Source organism: Schistocerca piceifrons, chromosome 4 (genome assembly GCF_021461385.2).
Source record: "Schistocerca piceifrons isolate TAMUIC-IGC-003096 chromosome 4, iqSchPice1.1, whole genome shotgun sequence".
Taxonomy (NCBI): Eukaryota; Metazoa; Arthropoda; class Insecta; order Orthoptera; family Acrididae; genus Schistocerca; species Schistocerca piceifrons.
In genome coordinates this window covers 529,150,104-529,168,920 of record NC_060141.1, presented here as the reverse complement: position 1 = coordinate 529,168,920, position 18,817 = coordinate 529,150,104, and the positions used below count along the sequence as shown (strand labels likewise).

Here is an 18,817-nt window from a genome sequence, read left to right as displayed (position 1 = left end):
CAACATCTCGTATCCTTTCCCATGTCCAAAGAAGATTTCAGACCAGAGTTAGACACAATACAATTTATTCCCACAACCAATGGCTGCAATCCTGTCCTGATTGATCACATCTTCCATACCACACAGAAATTCTTCCCTAAGCGCTATCTGCCACCCCTTCCACTGTCTGCAGTAAGTGGTGTACAATACCCTATCAAGGCGACGTATTACAGATTCCAGAAAAAACACTGATACACTACAATAATAGGACTGCCTACTATGTAAAGAACACCGCACCCTGCTATATTTTCGATACCAAAGATAAAGCTCCGTTACTAACCAATTGTGGGGTACACAAAATTACATGTTCGAAATGTGATAAGTTCTATTTTGGTCAGTCAGGCAGAGACAATGCAACTAGGCTGGATGAATCTGAATACAGCTGGAGGTTGTAGAATTCGGGTTCTATGTTTGTGAGCATGTAGTGAGTGAGGGCTACAACTGCCAGCTACAGTCTGGTGTCCTTCACTTAGACGAATACGAAAAACTCAGTTTGTTGGAAGCTCTGGAAAGCCATAAACATCTAGCCCATATTCCTGATGTAATCTCAGATGACCAAACTCGGCTTAATACTTGCCCTCCTCTAAATTCCACATAATGCTCTCTGTTTTCCATTACTTTCCACACAGTATGTTCTTTCATATCCCTCAATTTTCCGGTATGTTTCATTTCTTTGTTTCAGTGAGGTTGCCTATGTACTCCATATACTCTGTTACTACAGTTGTTAATTCCTTTTTTTAGTTGGTTTCTTTATCACTTTACATGTTCAGTACCTCTTGAAGTAGTCTCGTCAAATACTAATTTTATTTTATTTAGTTTGTTTATTTAATGTAAACTATTATATAGGTTCACTTTTCTAGTACAGCGTTAATGTTCTTCCTGTTTGATCCCTTTACGTTTACTTCTCATTTAACTTTTTATTTTTGAAATGGCAGTTCCGCCACACTGTCAAAGATGATGTTGACTGTGTGTTCTCTCATATTCCTCCATTTTCCTGCGTTTCTTTATTTCTTTTTATCTTATTGAGACTGCGTATGCAAATAATATATTCTGTTATTGGAACTGTTAATTCTATTCTGTAATTGGTTTCTGTGTCACCTTCCATGTTTAATAGGCCTACGGCTTTAAGTAGGCTTCTCAAGTACTAGTTTTATTATATTTTATTGGGATTGTTTATTAATGTAAACTGTTATGTAAACACGGTTTTTCAGTTTGGTGTTAATGTTTCTCCTTGTATATTTATTTATTGTTCAACATTTTAAGTCTCAAATTGCATTCCACCACACCGTCAAAGACGTCATTTACTGTCTGTTTGTGCCTCAATCCAGATGAGTAACTTTTTTTTTCCAATTTTGTTTACGAACATTGCACCTTCTTTGACGACAATACCGTACATATACATCTACATCTACGTGATTACTTTCCTATTCACAATAAAGTGCCTGGGAGACGGTTCAATGAACCACTTTCAAGCTGTCTCTCTACCGTTCCACTCACGAACGGCACTCGGGAGAAACGAGCACTTATATTATGATCGTGATGATCATTTCTCCCTATGTAGGTGGGTGCCAACAGAATGTTTTCGCAATCAGAAGAGAAAATTGGTGACTGAAATTTCATGAGAAGATCCCGTCGCAACGAAAAACGCCTTTGTTTTAATGATTGCCACTCCAATTCACGTATCATGTCTGTGACAGGTTCTCCCCTATTTCGCGATAATACAAAACGAGCAGCCCCTCTTTGTACTTTTTCGATGTCATCCGTCAGTCCCACCTGATGCGGATCCCACACCGCACTGCAGTACTCCAGAATAGGGCGGACGAGCGTGGTGTAAGCAACTCTTTATTAGACCTGTTGCACCTTCTAAGTGTTCTGCCAATGAATCGCAGTCTTTGGTTTGCTTTACCCACAATATTATATATGTGATCGTTCCAATTTAGGTTATTTGTAATTGTAATCCCTAAGTATTTAGTTGAATTTATAGCCTTCAGATTTGTGTGACTTAGCATTTATTCGAAATTTAGCCGACTTCTTTTAGTACTCATGTGAATAACTTCACACTTTTCCTTATTCAAGGTCAATTGCCACTTCGCGCACCATACAGACATCTTATCCACATCATTTTGCACGTAGTTTTGATCATCTGATGACTTTACAAGACGATAAATGACAGCATCATCTGCAAACAATCTAAGACGGCTACTCAGATAGTCTCCTATGTCGTTAATATAGATCAGGAGCAATAGAGGACCTATAACACTTCCTTGGGGAAAGCCGGATATTACTTCTGTTTTACTCGATGACTTTCCGTCTATTACTACGAACTGTGACCTTTCAGACAGGAAATTACGAATCCAGTCGCACAACTGAGACGACTATATCTTCTGAGTCGGGGTTCGGTAAAACGATCCAATTAACAGTTTAGTCCCATTGTCTGGTATATACCCTCTACCCATACTATTTCACACGAACTATCTACTTCAATTTCGCTACAAGGCAAACTACCTCTGACAGCAATAAATACTTCACCACCAACTGTATTTAATCTATCCTTTCTGAAGACTGTTAGATAGTTTGGAAAAATTTCGGCTGAACTTATTTCCGGCTTTAGCCAGCTCTCTCAGTTGAAGCGTGATGACGGCCTTATAAGCCAAAAGCAGGTTAATGCAATAAATTAATTCATAGAACGTAAGAAATATTGCTCTTTTCATTTATTAGAAAAAAAATCAGTTACATTTCTGTTCCCAGATACAATACTGTAGATTTTTCAGGATTGTGACTTTTCGATTTCAGCTAGTAATTCAGCAACATTAAACCTTCAGCTGGCTTACCCTGCAAGAATTAATCATGAAATGATAATTAAATGGACACCCTAGCTGCAAATAGGCGTTGATCTACTTCATTGGGGACATGTTGAAAATGTGTGCCCCGACCGGGACTCGAACCCGGGATCTCCTGCTTACATAGCAGACGCTCTATCCACCTGAGCCACCGCGGGCACAGAAGATAGTGCGTCTGCAGGGACTTATTCCTTGCACGCTTCCCGTGAGATCCACATTCCCAACATGTCCACACCACTACATTCGTAGTGCGCCTAAAAGATGTTTGCCCATCATACTCATTACTCGTGGCAGATTAATCTACCAAGTCCCGTACGTGTTCGGGCATAGCGTGTGCGTTCGCACAAGAAGTTCAATGGCCGGGAAGCCATACCCACCTATTAGTGGATATTAATATGGCGTGTGTCCACTCTTCACCTATATGAAGGCTTGAGAGCTGCTGGGGATACTTTCTGTCAGGTGCCTGAATGTTTTTGGAGGAATGGCAGACCATTCTTCCTCAAGAGCCGAAACCAGAGGGAGGATAGTGACGTAGGACGCAGGGGTCTGGACTAAAGTCGATATTCTGACTCAAATAATAGGTATTCCATTGCGTCCAGACCGGGTCTCTGGGTAGGCCAGCGCATTTTAGGAATGTTATTGTCCACAAATCATTGCCTCACAGACGCAGCTTTATAACAGTGTGCATTGTCTTGCATAAACAAAGAGGAACTGTCACGAAATTGATCCTCTACTCTACACAGTTCACAGTGCTGTAAAATGTGTTGATATCCTTCTGCATTTGGAGCCTTATTTGACGCAATAAGGGTACCACACACTAATCACGAAAAACAACCCTACATCGTAACACCATCTCCTCTGTACTTTCCTGTTGACACTACAACGATGGCAGGTAGAGTTCTCCTGCCATCCGTCAAAATTACTTCCATGGCTTGGGGCATAGTGTAGTTCAACACTCCAAATACGTTTCCAATCCTCTACTGTTCAGTGATGTTGCTCTTTACGTCATGTCAAGATTCACTTGGCACTGACTACACAAATTCGTGCCTTATAAGAACCTGCTCGAACATTGCACCCCTTTCTTTTAACACCCTAAGCTCAGTCATTCAGCTAGCTGGACTGCTCTTTGGCGAATTCACGAATGGTTCTATAAACTGATATGAGATTTTTTTACAACCACCCTGCTGAATGATCGACTGCCCATGCCCATCAGTACGTGAGTTCTGTCAAGTTCCCGTTTAGCTGCAGTTGTTTCTACCCGTTTGCACTTCACAGCCACATCCCCATCTGTCGACTTCGGCAACTTTAGAAGTGTTGAAATGTCCATGACGAATCTTTTACTCAGGTGGCATCCTATGGCTATTCCATGTTTGAGGTCACTGAGCCCTCCTGACCTACCCATTCTGATGTTGCAGCTCCTCTACTGACAACACGAAACTTCTTGGCTCCTTTTAAGATAGTGATCCGCCGCTCGTGTTGGCTCTGAGCACTATGGGACTTAACATCTATTGTCATCAGTCCCCTAGAACTTAGAACTACTTAAACCTAACTAACCTAAGGACAGCACACAACACCCAGCCATCACGAGGCAGAGAAAATCCCTGACCCCGCCGGGAATCGAACCCGGGAACCCGGGCGTGGGAAGCGAGAACGCTACCGCACGACCACGAGATGCGGGCTCCGCTCGTGTTACCTAGTGGTGAATTCCACAGTACATACAGGTTTCTGAATATTTTTGGTTAGATAGTGTATATGGTTCGAGCTCACAGTACAACTCACCAGCAGTCAGTTCCCCCACACGTTATTCACGTATGGTACACGAAAGAGGGTATGTGATAGGGGAACACGAAGTACCCGCCCCAGACACCTTAAGATTGGTTGTGATGTACATACGGGGTGACGGGGATAGAAGTGCAGATATCTAGATTATTAGTATATTAACGTATACCCGCTGCAGTGTGTTAGTTGTTTTTCATCTGTGAGTTACAATCTTCCCACAAAAGTCACATAATTTACTACCGGATGTTTTCTGCACGGTCGTAATTGCACCACTATGTGGACTACAGCTATGAAATAGACTAGGTGTTTTTCGTCCACGTGTCTGCACTTCAACACCTGACCTGCTGCCCTGTGGTAGGTAAGCATTAATAGCTTGCTCTTGCCACATGCAATTGGAGGTACTTGAGCCGTGCTGGCCCCAGGTTATGTATTGGTTTAAACTTTGACTGTTACTCTGCGTTTGATTGCCCGCGGTTATTGCGGTTATGCCGTGGTTCTTCCTCCTTCTACATGTGGCAGCAGGGGTGTGTATCGATATTCGCACTTTGTACTATCTTTGCTCTGGTGCTTATACTTTCCGGCTAGCCGGTGTGCGGCATTCGGTCGGTTGGCGTGGATCAGACAGGAAATCGCGCGGCGCAGTGGGCCAGGCCCGGTGGCGGTCTCTACGCAGTGTCGGAGTGTGAGGGAGCTGTTCCGATTTCTACGAGGTTCGTGACTCACAGACCCAAGACATCAAAGTTGAGTGGAGATTTAATTACTGAAGCCAGTCTGTTCACACTGTGCCGTTGGTTTTCATGGTTGGCTGTTGGGCGTATTCCCGTGAGCAACAGCGAGTGTTCGAGTTGGCGAAAGTTTGGCCACCATCCGGTGGAGTTTAACTGTACTTTGGTTATTTGAAGTCCAAGTGCACCAACGGAGTTTTCTGCCTTGTGGCCGTTAGCGTTCCGATTACCTGCCCTGGCCGCTGACGTAAAATTGAGGCAGTGTCCTTTCCTCACCGTGTTGTCGCTGTCCAACACGTGTGTGTAGTTTTGACAGCTTATGCTTATTTGGTTGTGGGCGGCTACGCCTTTTACGTTTTGGCTTGGGAGTTCCTTGTGTACTGGTCGAGTGGAAAGCTAGTCGTCTTGTCGGTGGGTCCGTTGACTGCCTCTTGGTTGGGTTGCCGGAGGATCGGATATAGTTGGACCGACCACCCGTCACCCCTGAGCGAACGTTAATATTTCAAGTGCAGACCGATCCCCAGAAACTTCTGAGCTCCGCTGGCTGTACTGTCTTTTCTTATTGGTGTTTGATTGCCTATTTTAATGGCTCATGGCCGATGGTTTGAATTGGCAAGCTTTTAGTTGGGTTTTAAATAATGGGCCTTCATCCGCTTTAAAATTGAAAGTTCCCTACTTGTCAAGTTTTGCATTGTTTGGGCCTTCAGCCTCATTTGAAATATTATTTAAGGATAAAACCGTGCGCTTTCTGCCTTTTGAAAATTTATCGTAGTTGTGTTTTAAATCTTGGGCCTTCAGCGGTTTTAAAAATTTAAGAGGTTGTGCCCTTAAGCCATAAGGCTGTGTGACATATTCAGTCGATAGTTAAGCTCGGAATTTTCCGCTGTAATGTTTGAGCAACTAAATAAAGTTATATGAGTTCGAGTGTAACTGACAGCCGCTCGTTTTTGGCCCCTTTCCACAATTCCAACTACCTGTTCTGTCTTGCGGATTTAACGAGGCGTTTCAGTACTAAACGACTTAAAAACATATTACTCCTAATACGTAAAATAATTAACCTGCAGATAAAGTAAATACCGATACAATGTTGTTCAGGACACTGTCTTCAGTCGCGAATAAGAATATCTGCACTTATTACCTTAACACCTTGTATAGACATGTAGATAATGGTATTATATTCTTATCACGTATTGTCTGATGCTTCTAAGAGCTGTGTGAAGTCGAACAATAATGACATCCTCATGCGTAGACTACAAAAAAACAAAACTGAACAACAAGCTTCACTTACCCTACAAGGCCCTCACATTTTTTGCACGTCGATCTGCTTTTGGCATTTTCGTATTGAGTGATTTAATTAGTATCTCATGCTGCCAATGCTGACATTCCACCACATCGCCAGGACGCGATGTCAGTCACTTTCATCTAGGGAAAACATTCCCTGTAGACACCGGGTGGTGGCATGAACTGTGTGGATAACGACACAGCTCTCCTCGGCTCTTGACGCTCACCTGAGAATGAGGCGCGCTCAAAGAGCGTCGAGTCGTCGTCGTCGTCTTGCCCTGACTGGCTGGCGAACGAGCCCGGCTGGCCAACACGACCACAACGCAGTCTTTCTTCGGCCCTCGCCTGCCCGGTAAACCTTTGTGCTTTGCTACTTTTTCAAAAGACGTGCTTGCAGGTTTCGTGCGGCCGACAGAAAATTAATGAGCCTTTTGTTCTGACTGCAACCGCGGCGGTGACAAAGGAAGGGAGGAGACGGGCGGAACAGCAGGCCTCGGAGCGACGCAGAGAAATGCGTTAAAAACTCACTCTCTGCTGTAGTGCCGTCTCTTGCGGTCTTGCGTCAGAGAGGCTCACGTTAGATCTTCGTATCGCAGCATTATAAATAACGTATTCCAAGTGATATTTTTGTGACCAACTTTTTCGATTTTGAACATTTGCCCGCGGGACCTAAAAAGAGGTAGCAATGTAGAACTAAACGTATTACGTGAGAGCCGCAAAAGACAGTGGAACCCAATACACATTCGCACACTGATGGAGCGCAACTAGACTCTAAAAGAAGATAAAAAACGACGCACCGCGAAGGAATTTTCCGAGTGGGACAGAAATCGGTATGTATGATGCACATGTAAGGACAAACAAGTAATTACAATTTCAGAAAAATTGGATAATTTATTCAAGGGAAAGAGCTTCCAAAATTGAGCAAGTCAATAACAACGTTGGTCAACCTCTGGCCGCCGGTCGGAGTGGCCGAGAGGTTCTAGGCGCTACAGTCAGGAACCGTGCGACCACTACGGTCGCAGGTTCGAATCCTGCCGCGGGAATGGATGTGTGTGATGTCCTTAGGTTAGTTAGGTTTAACCAGTTCTAAGTTCTAGGAGTCTGATGACCTCAGCAGTTACGTCCCATAATGCTCAGAGCCATTTGAACCAAGCCAACCTCTGGCCCTTATGCAAGGGCGTTGATTGATGGAGTTGTTTGATTTCCTCCTACGGGATATTGTGCCAAATTCTGTGCGATTAGCGAGTATGTTCTTCAAAATCCCCAGGTGATTGGAGGACCCAGCCTAGTGTTCCAAAAGTTCTCAGTTCGGGAGGGACCCTGTGACCTTGCTGGCCGAGAGGGGTTTGGAAAGCACGAAGACAAGCAGTACGAATTCTCGCTGTCTGCGGGCGGGCATTGTCTTGCTGAAATGTAAGCCCAGGATACTAAAATGTAAACCTTCACGGTCGGAAATATCATGTCCATTATAATTATCCGGGCTGTTATGCCGTGGTCGGTTGATGAATTCTGAGGTGATTCCCAACGTTTCGTCTCCGACTGCGGGAGACATCTTCAAGGGGGTCCGTAGCTTGATGGAAGGTCCAACACACACACTGGCTCGCTACTAACTGCCGCTAAATTCCGTGTCCGCGCGCCCCCGCGCCCCCGCGCCGCGGCGTGACGTCACGTGTTTTGGAAACGTCAGTGTAATTGGCCGCTGTCCGTCGCCGTCGATCGCCGTTGCCATCACCCAGTAGTGGACGAGTGGTACACATCTTCTTTAACACCAGTATCCATATATCGTTTAATTTGACGCCCTCCTCCTTTCGGTTGAAATTATTTGGGTGTTTAGCGATTTCGATTGCCTCCCTGTAGAGCCTTTCGTAGTATCCGCTCGTGGCCACTAGTACTTGCGTCTCCTCGAAACGAATATTGTGGTTCCCTGGCTGGAAAGCATGCTCCGCAACAGCTGATCGTTCCGTTTCTCCTCTTCTACAATTTCCCTTGTGCTCTTCCAAACGTTTAGAAACAGTTCTTTTGGTGGTACCCACATAAACATCACCACAGCTGCATGGGATCCTATACACTCCAGATTTTTCCAATGGTTTGCGAGCGTCCTTGGCAGGCCTACGGTATTCCTGTATCTTCCTGGTGGGCTTGTAAATTACGGTAATATTCCGCTTCGTCAAGATCCTCCCTATTCTTTCCGTTACATTTTTAACACAGTTCTGAGAACGTTTTTGGTGGGGTCCTTATTCAGCTTCCTATATGCTTGCGGATCCAGTAGATCCGTAATTTTTCTCTGATAGTCGGCCACATCCATAACCACCGTTGCGCTTCCTTTGTCAGCTGGGAGAACCAAAATACTATCGTCGTCGTTCAGGAGTTTTAAAGCTCTTCTCTCACCCACAGTTATAACTGTGTCGCGGTTAGTAAAAAAGTCCTCCATTGAAGAGAGTGTACAGAAAGGGCTCTGCAGTTCGGTTGCGCTACCACCGAGGCTTTATGGATTGCCCAAAATTCGTAAAGAAAATGTTCCATTAAGACCGATACTAAGTGCCATTGGTTCGCCCACCTACTCGTTAGCCAAGTTTTTGACTACGCTGTTAAAACCACATGTGGGCCGTTCGGACTCGTATATAAAGAATTCGACACATTTCATCAGCAGATTAAATGGCATAGTGGTCCAGCCGGAGGACATATTGGTCAGCTTCGATGTGGTATCGCTGTTTACCATGGTTCCACTTAATGATGTATTGGAACAGCTGGATCGAATTTTTCCTGCCGATATCTTAGAGCTGTTTAAGTGTTGTTTGATGACCACATACTTCAAGTGGAATGAACAGTTTTATGAGCAAACGGATGGCGTGGATATGGGAAGCCCCCTAAGTCCCGTAATTGCAAACTTCTTTATGGAGAAATTCGAAGAACAGGCCTTAGGTACTGCCAGCAAGAAACCAAATGTATGGTTCCGATACGTGGATGACACGTTTGTGTTGTGGAGACATGGTAGGGAGGAACTAATCCGGTTCCACGAACATCTGAACAGTATAAACTCAAGAATTCAGTTTACAATGGAGGAGGAGGTAGACGGCAAACTACATTTCCTCGATGTGCTTGTGTTTAGAAACGAAAACGGTAGTTTGGGCCACTCAGTGTACCGCAAACCCACGCACACGGACCGTTATTTGCACCGGGATTCGAACCACCACCCACAACAGAAGCGGGGTGTTATCAAGACGTTAGCGGACAGAGCTAGAAATATTTGTGAACCTAAGTTGCTCGACGCTGAGATGGAACATCTCCACAATGCACTAACGAAGAACGGATATTCGTCCGCCGAAATAAAACGTGCGTTGCGGCAGCCACGCGGAAATCATACTGACGTACAGGCTACTGCAATATCTAAGGTTTTCCTGCCGTATGTTAAAAATGTAACGGAAAGAATAGGGAGGTTCTTGACGAAGCGGAATATTATCGTAATTTACAAGCCCACCTGGAAGTTACAGGAATACCTTAGGCCTGCCAAGGACGCTCGCAAACCATTGGAAAAATCTGGAGTGTATAGGATCCCATGCAGCTGTGGTGATGTTTATGTGGGTACCACCAAAAGAACTGTTTCTAAACGTTTGGAAGAGCACAAGGGAAATTGTAGAAGAGGAGAAACGGAACGATCAGCTGTTGCGGAGCATGCTTTCCAGCCAGGGAACCACAATATTCGTTTCGAGGAGACGCAAGTACTAGTGGCCACGAGCGGATACTACGAAAGGCTCTACAGGGAGGCAATCGAAATCGCTAAACACCCAAATAATTTCAACCGAAAGGAGGAGGGCGTCAAATTAAACGATATATGGATACTGGTGTTAAAGAAGATGTGTACCACTCGTCCACTACTGGGTGATGGCAACGGCGATCGACGGCGACGGACAGCGGCCATTTACACTGACGTTTCCAAAACACGTGACGTCACGCCGCGGCGCGGGGGCGCGGGGGCGCGCGGACACGGAATTTAGCGGCAGTCAGTAGCGAGCCAGTGTGTGTGTTGGACCTTCCATCAAGCTACGGACCCCCTTGAAGATGTCTCCCGCAGTCGGAGACGAAACGTTGGGAATCACCTCAGAATTCATCAACCGACCACGGCATAACAGCCCGGATAATTATAATGGACAAGCCCAGGATAGCTTGCCATAAAGGGAAACGAAACGAGTGTGGAATATCGTCGACGTACCGCTGTGTTGTAAGGGTGTCGTGGATGACAACTAAATGGGTCTTGCTCTGAAAAGAAATGACACCACAGAGGATCATTCCTGGCTGGCGGGCTGTATGGTGTGCTACACTCAGATTCGTATCCCACAGTCATCCGAGTCGTCTCCAGACAAGTCTTCACTGGTCCTCGTGGCTCAGTTCGAAGCGGGACTCATCACTGAAAACAATTCTACTCCAGTCAATGAGATTTCAGAGCGAATGTGCCCGACATCAGTGCAAACGGGCTTGTTGGTGTAGTCGGCGCAAGGGACGCCGTGATCTGAGCCCACTTTCTATGAGACACCCATTAATGGCACTTGTGGTCACTGAAGCACTATTGGCACGACGGATCGAAGACAATGACGAATCCTGGACTCTGAGCGCCTCTCTGACGATTTCTCGGTCCTCACGTCTCTCTAGACTGACCCCTTGCTTCTTGACGCTGTTTTCGGCCATGGTTAACCCATTCCCGTCTGACAGTGTCCTCGCTCCTATACAGATGTCGAGCGATTCGCGATTACTTCAACCGACTCCTCTGAGCTCAGTTACACGTCACCTCTCAATTGCTGACATCTGAGTACATTGTTCCCGTGCCTGTCTGTGACGCATAGTTACTGTCCAGCTGTGTACACAGAATCATGTTCGTAAAGATTTTATGGCCTGGTATCGAGATGCCCCTGCTTACTATTCTTATCAGCTGCGCGGTAAAACTGCGCACGGTGTCACACATTCATCCCTCAGTCGCCAGTTTCAATGCCGCCGATATCTGTTTGAATATCAGTTTGTGACCAATCTGCATAATTCCTTCTTGGTGCGTTGCGATTGAGCATAGTTTTACGCACTTTCACCATAAGTACTTAGGGAAATTCCTCGCTGCTACCCTTGATCCTCTTCAGGAGCACAGCACATTTACTCTGCTGCTTCTTTCCGCTGGCTCATCCGACAGAAAAGACGTGTTTGACCTATACACTTTGTGCATTCCCTTGCGTACCTTAGAATCAAAAATGTTCAAATGGCTCTGAGCAATATGGGACTTAACTTCTGTGGTCATCAGTCCCCTAGACTTAGAACTACTTAAACCTAACCAACCTAAGGATATCACACACATCCATGCCCGAGGCAGGATTCGAACCTGCGACGGTAGCGGTCACGCGTTTCCAGACTGAAGCGCCTAGAACCGCACCTTAGAATCCATATTCTTACAGCACAATAGACGTATTCATTGTAATAATATGCAGAGGAAACCTGAAGTACAGAAACAAAATTTCGAAAGTTTTTCAGGGATATTTTCTGAATATTCGTATGTTGCTGTAAGGCATCCACAGTCTCCAGCGGCTCTGAAACGAAGTTATAACGTTATTCTGATTTATTCTGTTCATTACCCCAGTTGTATTAAACTGGGGACCTAGAAACGACGAAGAGGCTTCGTCCCGCCGTAGCCCTCAGTGGTTCACAATCCCACAACAGGCCACATCACTCCACCCACCCCACCGCCGCCCCACACGGAACCCAGGGTTATAGTGCGGTTCGGCCCCCAGTGGACCTCCCTTTCTTGACGGAACCACGACCTCACTTCCGCTTGCACTGCTTCAGTACCCTCAGAGTAGTCCTAGAAGGTGTTCTGTAAGTTTTGGGAACAGATGAAAATCGGGTGGGGCTAAGTCGGGGGACTCGTCAGAGGATGATCGATGACTGTGAACCAAAGACGTCGGATTGTTGCAAATGTCTCAGCGCTCGTGTGTTTGCTGAAGGAGAGGGTGTTCATGTGTGAACCAAATCTTATAATTCGAAACCCGATTACAGCACGCTGTTTCTCACGCGCTGAATCAGTTACGTTACACACCGCCATATTGCAGTCTACAATTCGCTGCCCGCTAGCGTCAGACGGCTGCAAATGTGTATACATGAACAATAAGAAGTGGAACGGCAATAAGTCGGTCTTATTTGAAAAGTTTTAAGGGTTTTCGCATCAAACATTCAGAACCATTGCTTTTCACCAAGTCCTCGTTGTCCAATTTGATGTTTCCCGACTGGATGGATCGTAAGTGTCAAATTGTCGCTGTCGACCGCCCGTCCACCACATTGTAAACAGCTATCCTTCACACCCTGGATACCTTCCACATCAGCTAACTCACGGCCTGATTAGACAAGTGCACTGTTATCAAGCAAAGTCACACCCCTTTCTCGTTTTCTTTAAGGCATGAAAGGAATCATGAATGTTGTGCATCGCTTCAGTAGACTGTGTTCCTGATGTAATAATATCAACGACGTCAAATTTTGTGGATTACACTGGCCCTCTGACTCAGTAGAAAACATATCACGCACAAATTTTTTTGACTATTCACCGGCGGTCATCATTTACTAGCAAGCCGTTTTACCCATGAACAGTAAGAAGCATGTCTCACATCTCCCTTCTAACACCGACCACTCGAATTTTAATGGCAAAAAAAATCTAATAAATATGAGGCCAGAGTTCTTATGACATTGTTAAAAACGCAAGCAGCCCTCTCCTCATCCTCTCTCCGCCATCTCCCCATCAGTAGCTAAATAACTCTACGTCCTGAGAAGGTCGCCATATTTCAGACTTATAAGTATTTCGTGAGATGACGCTGCAGTCCAGTCAAGAAAAGTGTTAATGAGATTTCATGGTACGTTTACCGCGAAGATTTATTGTTGTACAATAATATCAAGTTAGCCTCACAGCAGATATCGTAGAAATTCGCAGCTGCATATCCAGTATCCTAAGAGGTATTGGTTCATACTATACTGTAACAGATATGGTCAGTGAGCTTAAAAACTCATCTTCGAACGACAGACGAGTTTCAGCACCAGCGTTCGAGGAATAGCGTGAAGCAATTCTTCAGCCTCCATTATGTATCTCGAGAGTAAGAACCAAGCGTATAAAGAATCATATACACAGTCCTACATCCATTGCTGCGTATGGAAAAATACCAAGTCCGTCCCAAAAGTTTCGAGACTGGACTCATCTCTTCTAGACAGTCTTCTCCCAATACAGTACGACGCACAGGACGGTCATACAACCATTTGAAACTGTCATAAAATTTCTTCTGGCTGTTCAACTCACTCGTCACATTGATATGAATGTGCCGGCCGCTGTTGGCCGAGCGGTTCTAGGCGCTTCAGTCTGGAACCGCGCGAGCGCTACGGTCGCAGATTCGAATCCTGCCTCGGGCATGGATGTGTGTGATGTTCTTAGGTTAGTTAGGTTTAAGTAGTTCTAAGTTCTAGGGGACTGATGACCTGAGATGTTAACTCCCATAGTGCTCAGAGCCATTTGAACCATTTGACATGAATGTAGGTTATGTCGTCAAAGCGTTGACACGTCATGTGAATTTCTGCATTTTATCGTTTGAAGCACATTCGTATCGATTACACCAAGTCTCGTTAACCATGATAATCTTCTTTCCACAAAAGAATTGTCGGCGGTTTGCTTTTCAATCATGACGCGGCAGGTGTGAACGCGTCATTATTTTTGTTCAGGAGTCAAGATATATGGGACAAACCTTGAGCAGACTATTCTCTTCTTCAAAACACTGTTTTCTTGAACAGTTGTTCCCTTCCGATTTGTGACACAGTAACGTTGACATACACACGTCCAATACTTAGCACCGCCTGTTCACAACCGATTGGTCGAATGCACTTCTGTTGCTAGTACATGTTGTCACTGTAGCTACTGCGCTCCTGTCGCTTCTACGCCAGGAATAAGCACCGTCTCAACACTGTTGGGACGGAGTGCGTAACTGGACGTTAAATGGCTGCGCACTGAACTGTGAACTGCGTAGTAAACGCGGTGACCCACCAAAATCTTGCACCCTTTACAATCGCACCAAAAAGTATTGGCACACGTGCGTATTTATCGTTGCTGGTTACAAACGCCGCACTTTCCGGTACACAGTACATGTACGTGCTACCTCACATACCAGACATTACAATTCTGCCCATAGTGCCTACCATTAACAAAGAAATGCAGTGTTATGGGCAAACACGTATCTCCTCTGCACACAAAAAGTATTGGCACAGAGCATGGCATCTCGGTATATTGCTGGGTTTTCAGGTACCGGAACGCCATCTGCTGACACATTAGACACTGCGTGTTGTTGACGGCCCGGTCGCCAGTATGTTGCTGTAGTGCGCGATAGTGGTCAGCATGGGGCCGAAGAAGAAGGAACATTCAGTGGCGTTGCGTGAGAGAGTGGTATTGCTCCATTCACAAGGGAGAAGCTATCGACAAATCGGAGCAGAGGTGTCTGTGAGCTACACCACGGTAAGAGCCATCATTCAGAAATATAAAGAGACTGGAACAACAGTGAATAAGTGTCGTCCTGGACGTCCAAAAGTGCTTACAACCCGAGAGCGTCGCCATATCATCGCACTTGCTCGGAAGGAACCTGCTACAAGTGCAGCAACTATTGCTGAGATTGTTCAGACAACGTCCGACAAGACGGTTAGTGTTCAGACTATACGAAATGTGTTGAATGAGGCTGACATGCATGGACGTTCTCCCAGGAAGAAGCCATACATTTCGGAAATTAACCGGCAGAAACGCCTGCAGTTTGCCAAGGACTACATCAGCAAGCCGATGGAGTTTTGGAACACTGTGATATTTAGCGACGAATCGAAGTTCAATGTGTTCGGATTTGATGCAAGAAAGAAAATTTGGCGCAAGCCGAATACGCACCTCGACATCAAACACATGCATCCCACAGTCAAACACGGTGGGGGCGGTATCATGGTCTGGGGCTGTATGGCGGCTTCCGGCGTTGGAAATCTAGCTGTAATTCACGGCACAATGGATCATATGAGATACATTGACGTGTTGCGAGGTAATTTACACGCTAGTGCACAGAAATTGGGCCTTACTGGGGTGTTTCAGTTCCAGCAAGACAACGACCCAAAACATACCGCCATGAAAACCCGGGAGTGGTTACTGTACAATGCCCCCAGAAGGGTTCTAACACCACCTCAGAGCCCTGATTTGAACCCCATTGAGAACCTGTGGGCTCATCTTGACACACAAGTCAGAAAAAGGCGTCCGTCCGGTAAAAACGACTTGGAGAAAGTGCTCCTGGAGGAATGGTCGAAAATTACCCCTGATATCACCCGGAATTTAATACAAAGCATTCCTAGGCGTTTACGTGCTGTTATAGATGCTAAAGGGATGCACACTAGCTATTAGATGGTGAACATCAATGAAGAAAACGAACACACTGTCCGATTCATATGCGTGTGCCAATACTTTTTTGGGTGCAGAAGAGCGATGTTTTTTTTCATGACACTGTATGTTACTTTAAGGACAGGTGATTTTGACATATTTGTAAACTATGTAATGTAAGGTGTCACATGTATGGGTTCTGTTCTGAAATATATGTTTCGTTTAACCTACAACCACTAAAATGTAACTGTGCCAATACTTTTTGGTGCGATTGTATATTCCGTGAACGGTTCGAGATATAGAACCAAGATTTTCGGCAAATGATACTACGCAGAGGGGCATATAAGTCTCTAGTATATCTTACATCAACGTAGATTTTTTTTAAAAAATGGAACTGTATACGTTTCTGAATGGCATCCGAAACCTCTTAAAAACAAGAGTACAGTGATTAAACGCTCCTTTATGTTGATGTTGAACTTTTCACTAAGGTATCCGAGAAACGTGTTACAGTTGAAAGTTGAGTGAGTCACAATTGGCCATTGCGGTGTAAATTCCGCCAAGTGGGACTCTCATGTCATGATATGTATTTAGCAAGACGATAAGGCTAAGCAGCTAAGATAAAAAGTCTTTCCTCTTGTTACAAATACAACTAGTTGCAAATTTCTAGTGAATCGGGAGCGCATGTCCAAAACAATTTCAAATGTGTTTAAGGGAACAGGATTTGAGGAAACAAGTTCCAAAAGCGTAGTCTGGAATGAGAACCTCATTTGGCGCTGTTTACACTGCTATGCGCTAATTTCCCAATTCCTGTCGCTTTGCCTCTCAACCACCAAGCGCTTGATCTGTGTATCGGGTCATATCGATACAGTTTTGGTACGCTACATAAATAACAGAGATAGTCCACTGTGTATGTTATACTCTTACGGATTATAACATACACATTGGACTATCTCTGTTATTTATGTAGCGTACCAAAACTGGAATATAAGCTGCATTTTAACGACAAAAAATTAGTTGACCACGTAACTTCTGTCGTTTAAGTAACCAAAGTAAATAATTTTGATGCATGTACGGTTTACAGGGCCAAACACAAAAAATGTATATTATTAGCATGGTATTTTGTACCAAATACAATATTCTTGATCACGATCAAAGGCAAGAGTTTCTTGTTATTACTTATGAATGCAAAATTTATTTATGAATAATGGAAAAACGTTTTATATAAATTCGAAGAAATATTGCAGTGATGCTTGATATATTTTTGTTTTGCAGTTTCTTTTATTTTTACCTTTCTGTTGAGAAAATTGCGTTTTCTAGCTCTATAATTTTATGATAAATCTGTATGTTTTCTTTAGTTTTACTACAACATAACTTTGTTTCCAGTTATAATACGGCTCTTTTCGAATAAAACCTGAATTAAACATTGACAGTTTCAATTTTTCTATGTAAAAGAAAAATGTTCCATAGATTATTTCGCCTTTTACGTATCCTCACTCAGTTTCTAGACTGTTTATCGCTTCTGGATTTTAAGAGAATATGAAGGGCTTATTTCAATAGTGGTACAAGTCCATTACCTCCAGTTTTCTGTCTATAATGATTCTGACATTAATGGTCCAAAGAAACAGAAAGAAATGTTCATCTCTAGCAAGAAGCCATATGCTTCAACATTTCTGGTATCTCAACTGCAAATTTTTCAGCGCTCATTTAACTTTAGGACTCTGTATCTCATAATGAAGGAAAGTGGATTTGCCGGCCGCGGTGGCCGTGCGGTTCTAGGCGCTCAGTCTGGAGCCGCACGACCGCTACTGTCGCAGGTTCGAATCCTGCCTCGGGCATGGATGTGTGTGTTATCCTTAGGTTAATTAGGTTTAAGTAGTTCTAAGTTCTAGGGGACTGATGACCACAGATGTTAAGTCCCATAGTGCTCAGAGCCATTTGAACCATTTTTTTTTCTTTTTTGGAAGTGGATTTGTACCACTATTCAAATAAGCCCTTCATATGTAAAGAAATTGAGGTAACTCCTGATAGGTATGCAACACACCTAACGTACTGGCAATGCGTGTACGACCTTAACTGACAAAAACTAATAGTAAAGCTACTGAAGCTACTGTAGTCTACACTTACTTACAATGTCCTACAGTAGCCTGCAGTAGTCTCACGACATTATTAGAGGCTTTTCCCCTGTGATAATCCTGACGTTCTCGCCTAGCAACAAACCTTGTGTCGCTCCGATAGAGCGCGCAACTGGCCCCGCCTGTCTGCTTTGAGAGTACCTTCCGCTCGCTCTCAACCTATTTCGGAGTTTCCGTGCTTCAGCTGAGCAGCGCAGAGGGCGCCTGCCGAGCCACCGCGTTCTGTCAAATGTTCACATCTACATTTATACTCCGCAAGCCACCCAACGATGTGTGGCGGAGGGCACTTTACGTGCCACTGTCATTACCTCCCTTTCCTGTTCCAGTCGCGTATGGTTCGCGGGAAGAACGACTGTCTGAAAGCCTCCGTGCGCACTCGAATCTCTCTAATTTTACATTCGTGATCTCCTCGGGAGGTATAAGTAGGGGGGAAGCAATATATTCGATACCTCATCCAGAAACGCACCCTCTCGAAACCTGGACAGCAAGCTACACCGCGATGCAGAGCGCCTCTCTTGCAGAGTCTGCCACTTCAGTTTGCTAAACATCTCCGTAACGCTATCACGGTTACCAAATAACCCTGTGACGAAACGCGCCGCTCTTCTTTGGATCTTCTCTATC

General features: G+C 44.7%; 1 protein-coding gene and 1 non-coding gene across 2 annotated transcripts in view; one reads left to right on the top strand and one right to left on the bottom strand.

Moving 5' to 3' along the window:
- LOC124795983 (carboxyl-terminal PDZ ligand of neuronal nitric oxide synthase protein) overlaps positions 1-18,817 on the top strand; it is a 975,569-nt gene that overhangs the window by 410,767 nt on the left and 545,985 nt on the right. The gene's annotated exons all lie outside the window — the stretch shown is intronic.
- Trnat-ugu lies at positions 2,964-3,038 on the bottom strand. Its single transcript has one exon. It is a non-coding gene; the product is annotated as a tRNA-Thr (tRNA).